The sequence below is a fragment of the Culex pipiens genome, chromosome 3, assembly GCF_016801865.2.
Source record: "Culex pipiens pallens isolate TS chromosome 3, TS_CPP_V2, whole genome shotgun sequence".
NCBI lineage: Eukaryota > Metazoa > Arthropoda > Insecta > Diptera > Culicidae > Culex > Culex pipiens.
In genome coordinates, this window is record NC_068939.1 from 120,251,232 (window position 1) to 120,271,522 (window position 20,291).

The 20,291-nt window shown below is 39.3% G+C and overlaps 1 protein-coding gene and 1 pseudogene across 1 annotated transcript in view; both read left to right on the forward strand.

The window, feature by feature from the left end:
• LOC120413939 (CDC42 small effector protein homolog) overlaps nt 1-20,291 on the forward strand; it is a 135,618-nt gene that overhangs the window by 18,453 nt on the left and 96,874 nt on the right. The window lies entirely within an intron of this gene.
• LOC120413917 (nucleosome assembly protein 1-like 1) overlaps nt 12,418-20,291 on the forward strand; it is an 83,126-nt pseudogene continuing 75,252 nt past the window's right edge.

Below are 20,291 nucleotides of genomic sequence, written 5' to 3' on the forward strand. Positions count from 1 at the left end.
TTCTGGATTGGCAAACACAATGGGACGGCGACACCAAGGGACGTTGGATGTATTCCATACGACCTAAGGTGCAAAGAAAAGCCTGGTTCAAGGGGATGGACTTGACGCGTGGATTCATCAGAACGATGTCCCGCCTTATGTCGAACCATTACTCGTGCAAGGCTCATCTTTACCGTATCAACATGAGTGATACGAACCTTTGCGACTGTGGGCAGGGTTATCAGGACATCGACCATCTCGTATGGGCGTGTCCAGATCACCAGGCTCACAGAATTAAGTTGAAAGATACCCTCAGGGCCCGAGGAAGACCACCAGAAATCCCGATGCGAGACGCGCTATCTCAACTAGACCTTGATGTTCTCTATCCTATCTATCAGTTCCTCTCAGATTCCAAAATATCTATTTAGTTTTCTTCCAGTTAGTTTTCTTTCAGTTAGTTTTCCTTCAGTTAGAATAACTCGCCTTCACACAAAGCCGTCGTTTCTGGTTTGCACCGGATGCAAAGCAAGATCGCCCCAGCAGCTGGACACCGAGTTGCGGCTGAGGACAAAACGCAAAGGCCAGCAGAGCCAACCAAGACCCCTACACAATCCCCCTTCCCTTCCCACGCCTTGTCTTTAACATCAATCCCTTCCCTACTTACCCCGAGTAGGCCGCGGGTAATCGGCTCCCCTCCCACTAACATTTACACACAAGATCCTCTGTAATTATTAAGTCAAATGTAATTACAAAAGCCGACTCGGTCCTAACCAGGTCCCAGTACCGAAAAGGACCTAATAAAAATAATTTTATGAAAAAAAAAAAAAAAAAAAAGTATTTTTTTTGTTCGAGTAGAGGACAAATTGTTGTTATTTTTGGATTAATTCCAGTAATCCGGTGGTCTGGAACAACTTCGATAAGTTCAAGTTCTGATTCTGGTTTCAATAGCTTGAAACACCTCCTCTCTCTCCAAACTAGGTCTAAAATTGTACCACGGGAACATCACGGCGACAGATGTGCAACCAGATCCAACTTCATAAACTACAATCTCTCGTGAAGAAAGCAAGCGAACGCGACTTCAACCAAATTGTAGATCTTTGTCGTCTGGGAATTTAAACTGTCTCCCAACTTAGCAAGAGCTAAGCAAGATTTAGAAACTTCAAGTCACAATTTCGACGTCGAATCGTAAATCGAATTGATCGATAGCAAACAATCACGTGTTGGAGCAACATTTCACCTTAATTAAAGTTACTGGTACCAATTCGGGTTGATCGTGTTAAGCGTTGATCTCACGCGATCATTTCCCGTTTGTCGCACACAATTTCACAGGTCATAATCACCGTCCGTCACCCAGCACCAGATAACATCTTGGGTGCAATTGACGCCGGGGAGGTTCACGCTATGACTAAATACAAACAGAAGAACGTCCAAGCTCCTCTTACGCGATTGTAATCGTGCTTCACAGCCCGGTCAACGTCGTGTGTTTAATGAGTTGGTGTGTACAGGCTGTTAATTAAAACCTGACGACACAAGTCGGTGGAGTTCATCGAACACCGGGAATCGTGGGGAGTTGGAGTACAACACGACTTCTTAAACCTTTTATAGAGAGCATTGCTCAAGCTTAATCTACAGTCTGTAAAGGAAGTTAATCTGTTTCTTGTTATTTGAATCTTTTAAAATATTAGAATCTCGATTAATCTCTTTGAAACTCTTTCAATCTCTTCATATCATTTTTAATCTTAGAAAATCTTTGAATCTCTGAATTTGTTTGAATATCTTTGAATCACTACGAATCTCTTTGAACCTTTTTGAGTCTTTTTTAATCTCTTTGAATCACTTTTACACTTTTTAAGCACTTTAAGCTTAAATCTTCAAATCTCATGGAATCTCTTTGTATTTGATCGAACTTCTTTGTTTCTCTGTGAATATTTTTGAAAGTCTTCGAATATCTTTTAATTGCCTTGAATCTCTTCTAAAATCATTGAAACTCTCGGCGAAACTATTTTTTTAAGGTTATGCGTGCAAATTTGAATCAAACAAGCCAATTTCACTTTCTTGCAAATCAACTCCAATTATAAATCTACCAGTAACAACCTCTACCGTCCAAGTTTCGAATCAAAACGCAAAAATAACACAACCAGTTACAAAAGCATCAGGCCAGCAGCAACAAATATAACGAATGGCACTCTTAAAAGTTCATCTACATCCATACATTAACCTCACCCGGCGTTGTTTCTTCCTCCTCTTGTGGTCGGTGCAGAACAAGATACTTGGTACCAGCTCTACCCCTAGGTTAGTTTGAGAGACCCGCGCAACTTTCTCCCGTCGTGCAATCAGGCCATTTTGGTTTTAATAACTTTTGCTGGTCTTCCAGTACTCGCAACCATGGCCAACAAGTTGTTGTTGTTGTTTGGATTAACATAAATTTACGACCCAAAGAATCGCATCGCACTTTGCTTGATTTGTTTCTCCGGTTGCGAAAGGTATTGTTTTACGTTGCAGCCGCTTTTGAAAAATGCATTTTCTCACACCTCAATTGTGAGCGCAGAATGTTTTGATGGTGAAGTTTTCGAATTTATTCAGGGCAAACCAGAGCGGCCAATTTATGATTTTTTGACGATTTTCAATGTTGTCTCTCCGAGTTATTATCTGGGAGCTTTAAATATATTGTTTTTACATTGAATTTAAATTAAACGATATACCCGTGGAGGACTGAATAACGCAAAACAAACCATCGATTAACTGATTCCTCACATCACTAATAAGGCCGTGTTAAATATTTTTTGGAGTCTATTATTGACTTTACTCTGTTCGAGATCAGAGAGGTGAGGGAAAACGATATATACGTAAAAATGGGAAAAAATAATAATCTAAATTACTTTTGAATTCCACAACATACTTTTCCTTTGCTTTTTTTCCATAAATGTATTCTAAAGGGAAGTTGGTGTATAATCACAAGCTTATTTCGGACAATTTTTCAAACGCCCTTGTTTTATTTGAATGAAATTTTAATTATTTTTTATGTCGAAAGAAGCTATTTTGCATCTTTAGGATATCCATGCAATATGGACAAATGAATTTTCAAAAATCTTTTCACTGAAACACCGATGGTTTGTCACCAACTGTTGACAAACGAACGGGGTCACTTTTTAGTTTGATACCCCCTCTCTACACGGACTCACACTCACTACTAAACGATTCGTTTAAAAGTGACACTTCGTCAAACCAACGGGATACAAACTAAAAAGTGTCAAACGATAAAGTGACCAACCACCGGGGGTTGAATGTATGAGATAACAAGAAAAAATCCCTGAATTAATTTTTTTTTTTTGAATTAAATATACTTTATTGAATCTTTCTTATAATGATTACATTTGGTTTACATAATAAGTGGTCAGCTGTGGCTCTTCAGCTTTAGTTTGCTTTTCGTGATTTAAACACTGTTCATTTTTATAACTTTAAAAGTACATGATTTATCATTTTTGTAACACTAGGTACAATGAGGAAAAAAAAATGTTGAGAAAACATAACCTAACCTAAAACTAACTTAAACTTACAATAAACTAAACCAATCCTTGAATCAAGGGGTATTCAGAAATAGCACATTTTTCCCTGAATTTCAAACATTTTTCTTGAATTTTCTGATCCAACATTTTTACTTCTGCTAATTCATGAACCTCACTTGATCTTGTCCAGCCAGGAACATTCAAAACCATTTTGAGTACCTTGTTTTGGACACGCTGGAGCTTCAATTTATGAGTTCTAGCGCAACACTCCCAAACAGGTACTGCATACTCAATAACGGGGTAAATTATTTGTTTGTAAACTGCTAGCTTATTTTTCAAAGATAGCTTTGATTTTCTGTTAATTAAAGGATACAAACACCTGATGAGAATGCTGCACTTGTTCAATATTTTATCTACATGCTGCCGAAACAATAGTTTCGAGTCAAGTATGAGACCTAAATAGACAACCTCCTTTGACCAGGGTATTGAAACATCATTCATTTTAATCAAAACATCATCCTTAGGGGCAAATCGGGCCGATTTGGAAAGTGGAAAAATGATGGTTTGAGTTTCGGCTGCATTTATGCGAATTTTCCAGTCGCCAAAGTATTCGGAAAGAACGTCAAGACCCTTCTGGAGACGGCCAACTAAATATCTGGTTATTTTACCCTTATAAATAACGGCAGTGTCATCAGCAAAAAGTGACAACACACCATTACCAGGAAGAGTAGGCAAATCAGATGTAAAAATATTGTACAGAAGTGGGCCAAGAATACTTCCTTGGGGAACCCCAGCATCAATGTTGAATAATCCAGAAGCAATCCCATTCAGAAAAACCTTGAACGATCTCTCCGAAAGATAGTGCTGGATAATTTTGATAAGATACATTGGAAAACCGTATAAATACAGTTTATGTATCAAACCATCATGCCAAACATTGTCAAAAGCCTTCTCAACATCCAACAAAGCCATAGCAGTTGATTTAGACTCAAGCTTGTTCTGCTTGATGATTTTAGTTACTCTCGTAAGCTGATGAGCAGTATTATGTCCCTTTCGGAAGCCAAACTGCTCGTTCAAAATTATATTATTATCGTTGGTAAAATCCAAAAGCCTTGAATAGATGACCTTCTCAAAGAGTTTGGACAGGCTACTCAAAAGACTAATGGGACGATAACTTGTTGGCGATGTTGGATCTTTTTGAGGCTTCAAAATTGGTATGACTTTGCCCAGCTTCCAATTGGTGGGGAAGTAACCAAGTTGCAAACATTTATTGAAAATATTGGCTAGATGTTGAAAGAACTGATCACTCTGTTTTTTCAACACCAGATTAAAAATGTTATCAAAGCCAGGAGCTTTCATATTTTTCATTTGTTTTACTGCAACTTTGACTTCCTCACCAGAAACATAGGAATCTGCAGGAAATTCAAAAGTAGAGCTATTAATTGTTGAAATACTATTGGCAACTGATGTTTCTTTACGGCTGGTCATGGAAGTGCCAAGATTATGAGAACTAACAAAATGAATCCCAAGTGCATTTACCTTTTCCTCTGATGTAATCAAGGGAGAATCCTCAACAATAAGAGGAGGAATAGGCTTTGGTTTGTTTTTAAGAACTTTTGAAAGTTTCCAAAATGGTTTTGAATAATTCCCAAGCTGGCTTACATGTTTTGAAAATTCTTGATTTCTGATATTGTCAAGTCGATCTTGTATGATTTTGTTCAAATTGTTCACTGAAATCTTTTTGTCATAGTCCCCAGTCCGTTGATATTGTCTCCTATAAACATTCCTAAGTCTAATCAAGTGTTTAGTATCTACGTCAATATCAGTTACCTTAAAATTAACAGGAACCTCCCGAACGTTGGCAGCCTCTGCTTGGTTGATAGCCTGCTGGATCACCTCCAGTGAACGATCAATATCAGCAAAAGTTTCCGGGTGTTGATCATAGTCGATGTTGCTGTCGACCACTTGCTGAAACTGCTGCCAGTCAACGTTGTGGTAATCTTTCCGGGTTGGTTGCCGCTGCGGAGTAACGGAAGCTCCAACCTCCACAACCACCGGATAGTGATCAGAACTCAACTCTTCAAACACCTCAGGATGAGCCACGTTCTCAGCCATATTGGTAATGAAGAAGTCGATGATTGAGTGATTCCCAGACCGGGCCACCCTCGTTGGACGATCTGGACTCACAACGTTGTAGTATCCGTTTTGCAGATCGTTGTGCAGAATCACTCCGTTCCGATTCCTCCTGCTGTTGCCCCAAACTTCATGCTTCGCGTTGAGGTCACCAGCGATGATGTACTTTGCGCTCCGCCGTGTCAGCTTCTGGATATCGCTCTTCAGTTTTGCTGCTGAACCATCTCTGGAATTCACCTGACGTGGGCAGTATGCAGCAATGAAGAGTACTGGGCCAACCGAAGTGGGAATTTCCACCCCAACAGCCTCGATGATGTCCAGCTTGAAGTGTGGCAGCCGGCGTGGCTTGAGATCACGATGAACAGCGACAAGCACACCTCCTCCTCCAGAGGTGGTCCTGTCGAGCTGCGTCGCGATCTTGTAGTTTTGCAGATAAACTTTTTCACCGGGCTTCAGATGAGTTTCCGTGATGGCAGCTACGTCGATCTCCTTCTCGCGAAGAAAATCCACCAGCTCTAAGTTCTTCCTCCTAATGGAGCAAGCGTTCCAATTCAGCAGCTTGAGAGACCTACGATCCATACTGGATGACGAACGAGGTCAGCACTTCAATCTGCTGGGTCTTGGTTTTGCATCCACGCAGTGCAGCGGACATCTGTTTGAAAATATTGAGGAGTTCGGTTGAGGTGTAAAGATCATTACCATTTTCCTCAACTGCTGGTTCTTGGGTTGGTCTTGGCTCCTGGCTGAAGCCCGGTGGTGGCGGTCTCGGCTCCTGGCTGGAACCCGGCCGTGGATGATTCATCTCAGCTCTCTTCCTGGGATCCAACGGCAACGGTGCCAAGTTCGGGACCTGGCGTCGCGGTTGAAGAGGTGGAAAGTTTTGCTCCACCAGGGCTGGAGGAGTTCTACGACGCTGAGGCTGATTCTTCGTCGATGCTTGCTGCCGAATTTTCACGAACTCAGCTCTCTTGGGGCACTTTCGATCGGTTGACGAGTGCTCACCGTTGCAGTTGAGGCACTTCACCAGCGAATCTTGGATGCACTGGGATGTGATGTGCGCATCGGTACCACACTTGGCGCAACGACGCTTTAGGTGGCAGTTCATACCTCCGTGCCCGAAGCCCAGGCAGTTGAAGCATTGTGTGACGTCACGATGCACTGGTCGGTATCGCTCCCACGACACGATAATGTTGAAAACCGCTCGAATTGCCTTCAGCTCAGGAAGCGTCGTCGATCCCTTAGCCAAATGCAGCAGGTAGAGCTGGTCACGGTACTTGATGTCTTTGTTGCGTCGGCTCATTTTGTGCACGGCCAACACATCCAGTTTCAAAACTTTTAGCTCGGCAGCTAATTCCTCCACTGGCATGTCGTACAGACCTCTGACGACGATTTTGAACGGCTTATCCATGACGACATCATGGGTAAAGTACTCCGCCTCGTTTTCGGTCAAGTAATCCTTGACCAGTTGATAGTGCTGCCTGGATTGCACCAGCACCTTAAATCCGTCTTGACACAGACGAATGTTGCCTAGGACTTTCCCAGACTTGATGAGTTCAACCAGCCCCGCTCGAAAGTCGATCGTTGCTGCTGATTGCCGTACATAAAAAGGAGGCAGTTTCTCCTTTCGCTGTTTCACTTCATTCTCCTTTGCTTCCGCTACCTGGTCCTCGTCAGGCAGTCCAGCGAACTTGTTGTTCTTCAAAAGCTGCTCCTCGTGCGATGAAGAGTTCTCCTCCTCCTCATCCATCGGTACAGTACCGTCGCTCTTTTTCGTCTTTTTGCTGTTCGATGTCACTTCCAAAAGCACCTTCCTCTTGGAAATCCCCGGTTTTTGGCCATCAGTTGAGGCCTCAACCTTCCTTTTGGAAATTCCCACTTTTTTGCCTGCTTGAGCCGCAGGTAGGGCAATATTGCCGGCGTTTTGCGCCGGGACGCGACGAGTCATGTTGATTCAGACAACCTTCACCAACGAATGCTCGGATAACAATGACCCCTGAATTAATTGGGCTTTGTTAGCAGTAAAAGTTGCATTCCTAAAACATTTTTCGTAATTTTTCATTTTTTAATATTTTTTATGGGACTAAAAACGGCATCTTTTGCGCTAGAGTTAAGGATGCAACAACCGGAACCAAAATAAAATGTTCAAATGTGATTTTTTGAAAAAATAAACTAAAATAGTGTCAATCAAAATTTATATAAAATAAAATAAAATCTTATTTTGCGTCGAAAATGTTTTTTAAACATTTTTTGATAAACTGCCTTATTGACTTATTTTTTTGAAAATTGTTCAGTGTTTCTTTTTTCTGTCAAAAGCTTAAACCATGTTTGGAAATATCCGAACAACAGGGTTGAAATATCAACAACATTTTTCTGATACATTTTGTTGAGTACTTTGTAAGTTGTCGAAAGTTGTAATTTTTGTGGCATAATGTTTATAAAATTGAGGTTTTCTGAGTGAAATAAATTTTCCTGAATCCCTTGCAATTTTAGTAAGTTTTTTTTTATCTTTTTCTTACTTTCGGTAACCCCTTAACTATAAGCAACAATTGTTCCAAAATGGATTATGATGTAACACACAGCTGAAAGGAACTCCAAAACTCTGTTATGTATTCCAAAAGAACTTATTGTATATTAATAATTTACCAATAAAATCGAATTAATTAAAAATTAAAATTTTCCTGAATATTACCGTTCATAATCTACAATAACAATTATACAATATTATAATATGATTAAAAAAGGCAAAGAAAGCAAAACTCACAGAAAATTATCAAAATAATTTACTGAAAATTAAAAGAACTGCTCACGCATTAAAGAATGCAAAAACTCACAAAAAATGTTTTTATTAGTTTCAGAACCAGATTTTGTTTAAACTAGTTATCTGTTAATGCAAAGACTCACAGCATTGATTCAAAATTATATTCAAAATAAAGAACTTCTCATGTTTGAAAGAATGCAAAAACTCAAAGAAATTTTGGGTCATTCCAGGTCCTCCAGGATTTTCTAAAAAACTTTTTATTCGTTTACTTGTAGCTTTTCAACTCACAGTAAAAAATTTCTGTGTAAATTCGCATGCACATCAGTGTTGTGAGCAAAAGCATGTAATATTGTATGAGAAAACGTGTACACAAAAAGCATGTACGGAGGAAATAAATAAGTTCCCCATACATCGTATACAGTCAATATGATACGACGTACGGGAAAGCCACTGCAACATCGGCATTGAACCAAACAATTACATAGCCGAGATGGTTGGGGCGCGGACTTGGTAATCTGGATATGACTCTCACCAGATTGTTGCTATTTTTGGGGTAAGCATTTTTTTTTTCTTTTGTACATGCTATTTGTTTACACGTTTTCCCAAACAATATTACATGCCTTAGCTCACAAAGGTGATGTGCATGCTTTTGCATCCGATTTTACCATCGTTTTTTTTTTTTGCTGTGATTATACCAAAAGGCTTTCTTCTGGTTGCATTTTATATGAAATTGTAAAAGGAATTAATTAAAAAGTAATTCTCCAACGACTCACACAGCAGTTTCCCCGACCCCTCTTCAATTTGCTTGAAACTTTGTCCTAAGGGGTAACTTTTGTCTCTGATCACGAGTCCGAGGTCCGTTTTTTGATATCTCGTGATGGAGGGGCGGTTCGACCCCTTCCATTTTTGAACATGCGAAAAAAGAGGTGATTTTGAATAATTTGCAGCCTGAAACGGTGATGAGATAGAAATTTGGTGTCAAAGGGACTTCAATGTAAAATTGGATTTTTGATGGCGTACTCAGAATTCCGAAACGTATTTTTCATCGAAAAAAACACTAAACAAGCTTTAAAAACCCTGCCATTTCCGTTACTCAACTGTACAAAAAATTGGAACATGTAATTTTAAGGGAAATTTATTGTACTTTTCGAATCTACATTAACCCAGAAGGGTCATTTTTTCATTCATAGCATAGCATTGGTGTCTACCCGTAGTTGCTACTCTGTTATTGGCCTGGACCTCCAAGAATTGCTCCGTGGACCACAGATGAAGAGTAGGAACCAATCATCACCACTTCGCAACATTCAAATGTCCCTATCATGCTAGCCAATCACAGCGCCGGCCACGACCAGTGGTAAGACACGGGGAAGTGGATAGGAATTTTAGTCCGATACTTGAGTGATGAAGACCGCTAAATCGGCTGCGTCTTCGACAAAGTATCACGTGAGGTTTGAGGGTGTTAGTAAGATGGGTGTGAAGCCAGGATTCACCGTGGTAAGTGATGCGGCCGGTCAAATCTATTTATAGTCCTTAATTCTTCGTATGTTCTTGGATTCATTTTGGAAGCTTTCCAATTCGGTTCACCAAGCTTTTTTTTTGTGGTGAATTCTGGTCGTGTTGAAAGTTCAATATTCGCCTAACGAGTATGCAACCAGTAATGTTCTTAAATTCAACTTGCATTCAATATTGCATGTCCTGTTCTTAGGTTCACATTCCAATCAAGTTTCTTGGATTCTTATAGCATTCTTAATCCTCCTAGTCAACTAAGCTTCGATGGTCTGGTGGTTAGCATTTTTGTCTGCTGACCCAAAGGACGGGGGATCGAACCCCGCCGCGATCTAATGAATTTTTCGTTCATATTCAAGTGTTCAGAATTCCTTCGTTCCATAATTTCTCGATAGGAGCAGATGGGAATCGAACCCAGAACCTTCCGCTTTCAAAGCGAACAGCGTAACCATTCAGCCACGCCTACTCCTTTCAGAAGGGCCCTTTTTTTTCATTCAGAACAAAAATTTTCATTATAAAATTTCGTGTTTTTTTCTAACTTTGCAGGGTTATTTTTTAGAGCATAACAATGTTCTACAAAGTTGTAGAGCAGACAATTACAAAAATTTTGATATAAAACATAAGGGAACGAGCCATTGCTTGTAAACATCGCGGTCATCGCGATTTTACGAAAAAAAGTTTTGAAAAAGTTGGTCGTCGTTGATCATGGCCACGGGTCCCGGTTTACGGTAGTTATATTTTTCTTTTGATAGGGTTATTATATCTTCAATCTTTTGGGCGTGTTGAAAAGGTCTTCTGATTACCCATCGAACGAAGGGTCGCATGACAGTTCCGGACAACATTTTCATCAAAATATCTGAGATCCGGCCTTAAAAAAGTGTATTAAAACACTTAAGTGCTTATAACTTTTGATAGGGTCGTCAGATCATCAATGTTTTGGACTCGTTAGAAAGGCCTTTTTAAAACCATTTCGAAAATGTATAACATGACGAGTTTTCTTAGCAAAACCACCCTTTTATAATCTTCCAGTCTTTAGTTTTAATCGTTTTTTTAGCATTGCTGTTGAGGTCCTTAACTAAACTTCATAATTTTCAATATGGGACCCCAAGATGGATCGAATGAGACAAAATTTGTTGAGCCAGTGTCGCGATAGTCCAGTGATTTTTTTTTTATCAACATCCCACCACACACACAGGCATTTGCTCAGAATTTAATTCTAAGTCGTTATGTACACGTGAAGGTGGGTCTAGCAGGTCAAATTCAATTGACCAAATTGTTGCACAGAATGTTCAAGAATATAAAATACTGCATTTAGGTTAGTAGTGTATCTTAGGTTAGTAGTGTATCTAATGAAATAGAGTCCAAACTCAACATCCAACAGACATGTTACGCAGCACATAAATTTATTAGGATCTGACAATGTCGTGAAGGTGTAAACAACATGGTGTTCTGTGCTACCACCGCCGCGTAGCTACATTACCCAGTCCTTTCCTAAAACTAAACCACCTAACCGTGGTCGACCGATCGTTTAGCGCACGAATCTTGTTGAAAAACCGGCGTTGTTTTAACGCGAGAAATCCAACATCACCGTTGAACACAAACCAGAGGGTCTACCGGACTTTCAGCCTTACGGTCAACTCTGCTGCACAAAGTCTAAGTGTGCAGTACGTGGTGGTAGCTACTTGTAGCATTAAATCATTGCTTCGTGTAGTTACGATTTGGTTTTTTCTTCTCACGCGTTAATAAATTAATTTAATTACCGGTCTAAACGCAGCACTTTGTCTGCAAGAGTGGTGCATTTTGGGAAGGCGTTTCCATCTATTCCACTTTTTCACACAGTACTTTGTGGACACTGCGTTGACGCCGCTGCCCAACGAGCCATTACAAACAGTAGTGCGAACAATCACTGAAAAGTGTTTACTAAGGTAGTTGAACTTTGTGCAAATCGACCTTGGTTCAATTTTTTTGCAACGTTCAAAAGAATTATGTGTATGTTCTTTAAATGTGAATCAATCTCAAATTAAACATTTTCAAGTCTTAAATAACTCAAACCTCTCCAATAGCTCAATAAACCCGTTAAACACACAGCCACAGCTTTCGTCATCAAACGTGTAAATTTACAGTTTTAGTCCGGTCCACGGCACGAACCAATTCACGAGAAGAAGTTAGAAAAGCGCTTACATCATCGCGTATTTCCTTCTTGGATCGGCCGGCCAAGATGACCGTTTTGAGGGTTTGGCCCGATCGATAAAGCCAATTATAGCTCGCGCGGACTACCCGCCGAATCGTTTCTGATTTTCACTTAACTCGAAAAACTTTGTATACCATCAGCCAATGCGCCACATCATCTTGGCTTGGCGTCAGGTGGCTTCTCCGGTTTGTGCGGGGTCTATTTCGCTGGGTAAACAGCTACACTTATCGCCAAGGGGGCTGGGGTGGGCTCGTTAAAAGCCTGATTGCGTCCCGCCGTGAAGTCTTCGGTGGCCGGTGCTACCGGTGCGGTTCCAAGACTCGGAGCGTTATCTAATGATAATAATGGACTTTGAAATAAGCTTCAATAAGTTCCTGCAAATGGTGAGCAGATCGCCGGGGAAGATCTCTCTTGTCACATTTGAAATTCACATCGAATGCCTCACAAGAACTGCGGAACTAACTTGGAGAAATTGCGGAGAATTTCCCCTGTCCCCTTAAAAAAGTGGACTATAGAGACTTCGCATCTTCCAAATTCCTTTCCTTGTTCCTGGTGTACAAGAAGATGCAACATTTTGAGCAACTTATGATGTGAAATGGTCTGCCAAATATGTAAATAATTAATAGGCTTAGTGATTTTTCACTTTCGAAAATTGCAAATTTCACGGGGCTTTTTTTTTAAATAACCGTGAAAATCTGATGTAAAAATAACAGACTCTGCTTTTTTGCTTCATTATTTATTATTTTTCAATAAAATAAAATATAATAAAATTTGAACTTGACACTTGGGAGCGGCCGTGGCTGACTGGTTACGGTGTTCGCTTTGTAAGCGAATGGTTCTGGGTTCGATCCCCATCTGCTCCCAACGGAAAGTTTAGAACACATAAATTTGAAATGATGAATATGAACGAAAATCAAAGTCGCTCGAGGCGGGGTTCGATCCCCCGTCCTTTAGATTGGTAAGCAAAAATGCTAACCACTAGGCCATGACGACTTGGTGAGCGTGAACTGGTATTAGGAATACTGTTACAGAGAGCGAGTTGTGGCGCTATAACCACGGCAAATAGTGTCCAGGGCATTCGTTGAAATACAATGTCCCATCCCAGAGGGTCCCGGAGTACCATGGTGCTGGAGCATGGTGCTCCCAACGAATACAATCAAAAATCTCGGAGCGTATGGTGGTGTGTCCCCACGCTTCTTCCTCCCCTGTCGATTCAGAATTGTGTTGTTGTTCGAACACTCTGTGCTCAAACTCAACCCACTTCAAACGAATCATGTCTCTGCGATACGACTTTACGCAGTAGGCCTGGCCGCTTTAACGCTTGTGATGTTTCAATGCATTCTAATGCAATAGGTGGATGGCGTCGCTATTTTTAGGCCACGTTTTCCACTTTTACTCCATCGAAACCGACTACTTTACCGACTTCATTTCGCTGGGCGAGATAGGACGCCGTCTATTTTTAGACGATGACTCAGCACTTTTCCACTCTTGCACTTAAAAAAACCAGATGGCAGCACGATGTAACGCCACGTCCCTATGGCGCACTACAAATGTTAATACATGACAAGAAGAGTGCTAGGCGTCATTTAACCTAAGGCACTCTCAGGATCATTTTTTTACTTTACTCTCAGGATCCCTTCGAAAGATTGGCTGCGTTAGGGTCTGATTATATGATTAGAATAGATAAAATTTGAACTTGACAAATTTGTTTTTATTAATTTATCACAAAATACTTGTTTAGTCAATTTTAATAAGTTTTGGTATAAAAGCCAAAATCTGTATAAAAAAAACTATTTGGTAACTACAGTCAAATGATTGATCATATCATCCTTGTGATAACTTGATGATTCCGAGAATATATTTTTTACTTCGACTGATTTATGTTAACATTATTTAAGTATTCGTAGCATTCACTTCTCAGCAAAAGAAGTAACAATTTTATGTTCATGTATGTTTTGCTAACAATTCTTGAAATGATTTTTCATTCAATTGAAAACTAATATAATTTACTTAAAAAGTCTTCATTGATGAAATATTTATTTTGTTGTTTAACAACTGGAATTTGAAGATTTCCGTTGCTTTCCATTGCTTAGAAATAATATAAATTTCACGGAATTTCACGGAAATCTTCAAATTTCACGAATTTCACGCTGTCCGCGAAATCGTGAAAATTCACTAACCCTAATAATTAAGGTTAAATGTGACAAGATAACACGTCGTCGACGTGATGCTGAGCTGAGCCAATTGGTCAGTCATGATCAAACACTGCTGGAAGGCTGAGAGCGTGCGCTTTTTTTCCCCTGGGCGGAAGACCTAGATATTCAAAGTTGACTCAAGAGAGCGCACCCCGTAACAGCATCTTGGCTTACTCAAGAGAGGAGACTCCTCTGATTTCCCTTAACCCTCCAAAGGAAAGTTCACCCGGGGTAGGATTAAATTGTCCGCATCGAGACTCTCGAGAGTGAGAGTGGGAAAGTCACTTTACCCTCGGCTAAACCAACAAGTGACAACCAATTACACAACTCGGCGGAGCGTTTAATCGCGTCGGCCGGGAAAATTGCTGAGCAAAGCCGACCAACTTTTTTTCCATACGGAAGCCGACGAGCATCAAGTTCGACTCAGCAGGAGGAGGCCTCATTTGCGCAAGGATTAGTAGCGACTCCCCTCAGAGGTGGACACATCGATTAGAGAGCTATGCCGTAAGGTATTCCCTCCGAGGTATTCAAAGTACCGCTGACGACAGATTAAAACATCGTGTCTGCAAGTCGGAAGTCGCATCGCAATAACTTAAACTTGTTTTCCGCGTTGTGAGCACTGCGGGAAATGTTGGAGTGCATTTTACTCAACTATTTTAGCGACGATTTGTTGCTCTTTCAATGACATCGCAACTCGGAAGGCACGTCGACGATCTCAAATTGAAAAACCAAGCTTAAGCTTAATTTTTACTTATTTATGTTGTAAGGTTGCCGTTTCACCGATCCCTCCGTGTTCGATTGCGTAACCTTCACTCCCTTGAAAAAAAAGCATAACGCAAAACGGTTATTTACACAATCTCATTAACGATGCACCTCCCCAGCAAACGGGCAGAGAGGGACAACGGCGCGCACGCGACTAACTTACCAACTGCGACTAACTAACGGTCGGTGGCGGTGTGGTGCCACCACAGACAAATGGACACGTGCCCGACTTCTGGTTTGAATAACTTATCAAGCGGCGACGGCCGTTAGTTGGGCAGGGAAAATTCAATGAAAATGATTAAATTAACCTGATTCCGTACAAGGTGTTCAATATGTTGAGCGTAATTTGTGTCGATTGGAACATGCTTTGGCGTGGCATGTGGCCTATATTAGACGCGGGACTGAGGCGGTGTGGTTTGGAGGAGATTTTTCATGCTCGGGGAATGTTATGTAAGAATTTCATACCATGAGACGTTATTAAAAAAAATAATATGATCATTGTTTTGCGTCCCTCTGAGGAAAGGCTGTGAAACAAGAACTTAAAATTGTAAAAGTCCACTCCAAAAATTCCAGTTGCTAAAATTGTCTTGAGAAATTGTGACATTTGTGATATTTTAAGAACTTTTATATGGCGGATTTTAAATTTGATTAAACCTGAGTCCTGGAAACATTTATTTAAACTGCTATGGGGAATTTTGAAATGATCAATCAAATCAGAACAAAGATTATTAGATGCTTTTCGGGTCTCAAAAAACCTCTAAATTAAGGACTGATTTTTGAGTCCCCACTTTGAGCATTGCATTTTTATTTTGTATGGAAATTTGGAAAACTAATTTTATTTTGAATCTAATTCAAAAAAATATTTTAATTTTTGTATTTTTGCATAAAACTTTGTCCATGAATTCCTTATGTCCTAATAAGCCATTTTGAATCCTTAGTTTCTTTATACAAACTGTCCATACACAGTGAAAAATTGTGTAAATTTTGAAGGTGTAATCTTGAAAGGTTGAATATTACCTCTTTTATGATGTAATTTTACCTCAATTTAGACTGAAAAAGCGACAATACAATAGAAAAGTGGTAAAATAACAAAATATTTTTAAGATGTAAAATTTAAGCCTAAATCAAGCACCTCTGTAAAAAAAAATATTAAGTTCATAATTTTCAGTTATAGCCATTTATAGGTTAAATTATTCATTAAAATGGTCTCTTTTTAATTTTGAAAAATAGTGTTCATCCTTGCCCATTTTTGAAAAAAAAATACATGAAAAAAAAATACATACTTTTTTTAACATTTTTGACCTGACCTGATCTGATTTAGATTTTTTTTCATTGCCCAGATATGGCCGTATAAAGATTGACGCAAAATAAGTTTGTTTATGTTGTTTGTTTATTTGAAATCATCAGACCCGGTGGTCTCAATGAAGTTTATTTAAGTTCTACCCAATTGGACCTTAATTAACTCGCAATTTTCAATTAGTAATATCTTGGAAAAAAATTATCCGATTTTCAATGTTAAAAAGTGTTTTTCATTTTTGAAATCACAACTTACATTTAAAAAATGGTTCATTTATAATATTTTGCCATGTATTGGAATGTAAGTCGTGATTTAAAAAATCTGAAAATATTTTTTTCAAAAGGTTGAGAAAACTTTACACAAGATTCACCTTTAAACATTGAAAATCTGATCAATGGTTTAAAGATTATCATCGATTGAAAATTGAGGGTCTATTGGGTAGAATTTAGAAAAAAACTCACATTTGGTCATTTTCATTCTTTGCAAGGCCATTTCTCAGCAGAATATTTTTTTAACATAATTTCATCGCTAAAATTAACAAGTTATCGAAGTTTTAGAGAAAAAAGTTGAGTTTTACACGTTTTCGTCATTTTACCGTTTTGCGTGCAATGCGTCGAAAACCCCAGTTTTTATGTTCAAAAAATCATATCTCTATCTATCATATTACAAAAATTCGAGAAAATATATTTTCAGATATGAGCTCTTTGGTCCCGAGACCTTCAAATCAGCAAATGAAATTTTTCATAAGAACTCTTAGAATATTTAGCTAGTTTTTCGAACATCAACATATTTTTCCTGAAAAGCCTTAATAAAGAATTGTGGCACTATTAGTTTTTTGTTGTGGTGATTGGCGAAAATCGACGAAACCCTATTTTCGATAGGAGCACCCTAATCGCCATACAAAAAATACGGTAGTAGTAATCCAGCTGCGTGTAAAAGGCCTGGGTGTAAAATAAATTTTGCATTATTTTATGAAATTTTATGTAATATTACACCCTGAAATATGTACCCCATCAGTATGGGAAACCTACTGGACCGAAATATCAAGCTCATATATGCGTTTATCCTTTCCATTCTTCATCGGTCTGATGGCCGAGCGGGCTAAGGCGCCAGTCCTTACTGTTGGTGCTGGGTTTCAATCCCATCGGTTGCCACTTTTTGTTGTGTTTACAAAAATTGTACATGCAGTGTGTAATATTAAGTGTCTTTTTTGACGAAGGTGATGTGCATGCTTTTGCATCCGATTTAACCATCGGATTTTTTCCTGTGTTATTTTGGCCAAGAATCTCCCATGCCAAATTTGAGCCAGATCGGAGCAGTTTTGATTTGGATACTTTCTGTTTGACGTGGATCGCTGTACAGTCCAGACTCGATTATCCGAAGGTTTGTATGGGACTTCGGATAATCGAATCACGAACAATAAAAAAATGTTTTAATATTTTTTTATTTTCTTACTTTTAACATCAAATTTGAGTACTGCGACCCCATTTTACACAAATTTGAATGGTTGATTGCCTATTAAACTAAAAATGCATTTTTTCAATATTCCATCATCGTCATTTTGGCCGTCATCTTGGATTAAACAATTCTAAATCACTTTACAGTAGTTCAGGAGTCATACTTTAGCTCGACAATGAAAAATAAATAAAGCAAAAAAATAGTTTTGTAATTCGATTATCCAAAGTTTCGAAAAATAAAAGATAAGATTAGATTAGATTACGCCCGAAGTGCTTTCTTGTCCCGCCCGTGTGGATCAATCGGACCGCACACTGGGTTCACAATCCAGAGGTTGCTGGTTCGAATCCCGCGGCGGGCGCTCTAAAATTCTTTGTGTAAATATGGGTATCCGGCGCCGTCGCTCCGTGCCATACTTTCATACACTTAGGAGCCCAGGGCGGCGAAGTCCTTGTAGATAAAAAGGAAGACACTAGTGGTTGGTACTAGCAATGGTGGCCGACAGCTATAAAGTCAACTTCGTTATTTTTCGCTTTCTTGTATGTATCTATGATTGCATTTCGTCTGAATACCCCCTGAAATTACGAAATCTTAGGCCTAATGCGTTGCGTTCAACGCACAGATTAGGAATGGAACACATTTTACAGAATCAATAGGGGAGAAAGGATGCGTGGACATACCTTAACTTACGCTTCGACTCAGTTATGATGTGATGTGTGTGATGTGGGATATTTTCAACTGTTTATTTCAAAATCGTAAATAGTACAGAAATAAATTTTGAAATATTTCAGAAGCTGATTTACCTATAAAAATAAACCTTGATAACCCAAAAATCATTTTCCGAACAATCCGCGTACCAACTTTCGCTAGCTTGCCGTGACCCAACGATTGTCCGGTCGCCGCTGCGGAAAAGATCACCAGGGCAGCTGCACAATTCAGGAAATCCAGGTCATCACGGCAGGCAGGCAGAAATAAACGTGTTGTGTTGTAGACCCTCTCTCTCCTCTGAACCAGGCGCACGGGCGCTCGCTCACGTGGCCACGTTTTATTGAGCTTTTTTTTCACATTGCTTCTTATTCCGGCCGGATTGCGCGTGATTTCCAGAACGATTTCCTTTCCTTTCACTTTATGTGGCGAACTTTTTTTTTTTGTTTTGTCTTTTTCCCGTCGTGAGTTGTTGCTTAGATTTTTTATTTCGAAGCTTTTGCTGGCAAAAATTTTCCAACCATGTTGTTTGATTCGTTTTTTCTCTCTTTCGATTGCTGACTACCTTCTTAGCTTTGTGTACAACATGGCACTTAAGAGACCGGGTCTTGGCCGCGTGGCTGGTCCACTAACCGTGGCCGGGCCATCGTCTAGTCCAGCCTAACAAACTGAACTACAAAACTGACATTAGTCTCGGCAAAACGCGCGGCGAAAAGCTGCGATTTCCGGATATCTGATGCCCGCCCGATGTGTTTTAAGCTGCTCACGATGCTTGTAATTGAACGGTTTTAAAACCCCCTTTTTCTGTTGGTTGAACTAGTTTGGCTGCCAGTCGGTGGAGTTGGACCTTTCAAACGGTTATTAGCAGCAAAAGGGTATAGGCAAACAAGAGACAGTGTATGAAATGTCACCCCGAACGGTTTGGATTGCAATTTCTCAAATTACCAACTCGAGCTTGGGCAGCTGTGATTGGGAATGCGCTTCCTTGAGCAAGGGAATTACTAAAATATGCAGGAAATTGAACCTTCACTTTTTTTCCTTTCACAACTCAAATGTTATCCTGATAAAATGTTTGTTTAAGAATAATTCGACTCAATTCTCTACGAAATCGGCCGATTTCAACTATTTTTATTTTTGATTTGGCTCAAACTATGATTTTTTTTAGAATGATAGATTAGGATGTCAGGAACAATGTTTTCATACAACAAAAAAATCCCAAAAATGGTTTACAACTCGCGCGCGGAGCTTGAATGAATAAAGTGCATTTTAGTGAACAAATATTTGCATTTTAGTGAACAAAATGTGACGAATTTTCAAAATTCTTGGTATACAAGCGTTTTTAGCATAAAACATTGGCTACTATGATTTCAAACGGGAAGGCATATATTTTGGATATTTTTATTTTGCTTGCTCAAAAATGATATTCGTTAATAACATTTCATGAAAAACATGAGATTTTCTCACAATGTGACGTAAACGACATATTTATAAGTACTGTTCTGTGATCTTCTCGATATGAACAATGTTTTATGCTACAAACGCTTGTTTACCAAGAATTTTGAAAATTCGTCACTTTTTGTTCACTAAAATGCAAATATCTCGGCTTTGCGTGGACAAAAATTGAATTAAAAAAAAAAGAAAAATGATCTCCGTAAAAAACCGGATTTTTTCATACAAAATTTAATTTTGAATGGCTATGTTTTGAAAACGGTGCACTTTATCAAAAAAATGTAACTTTTCGATTGCAAACTCGATTTTACATACAAAATTAGGTCAACAAATTTTAAGTACAGAACTTCATTTT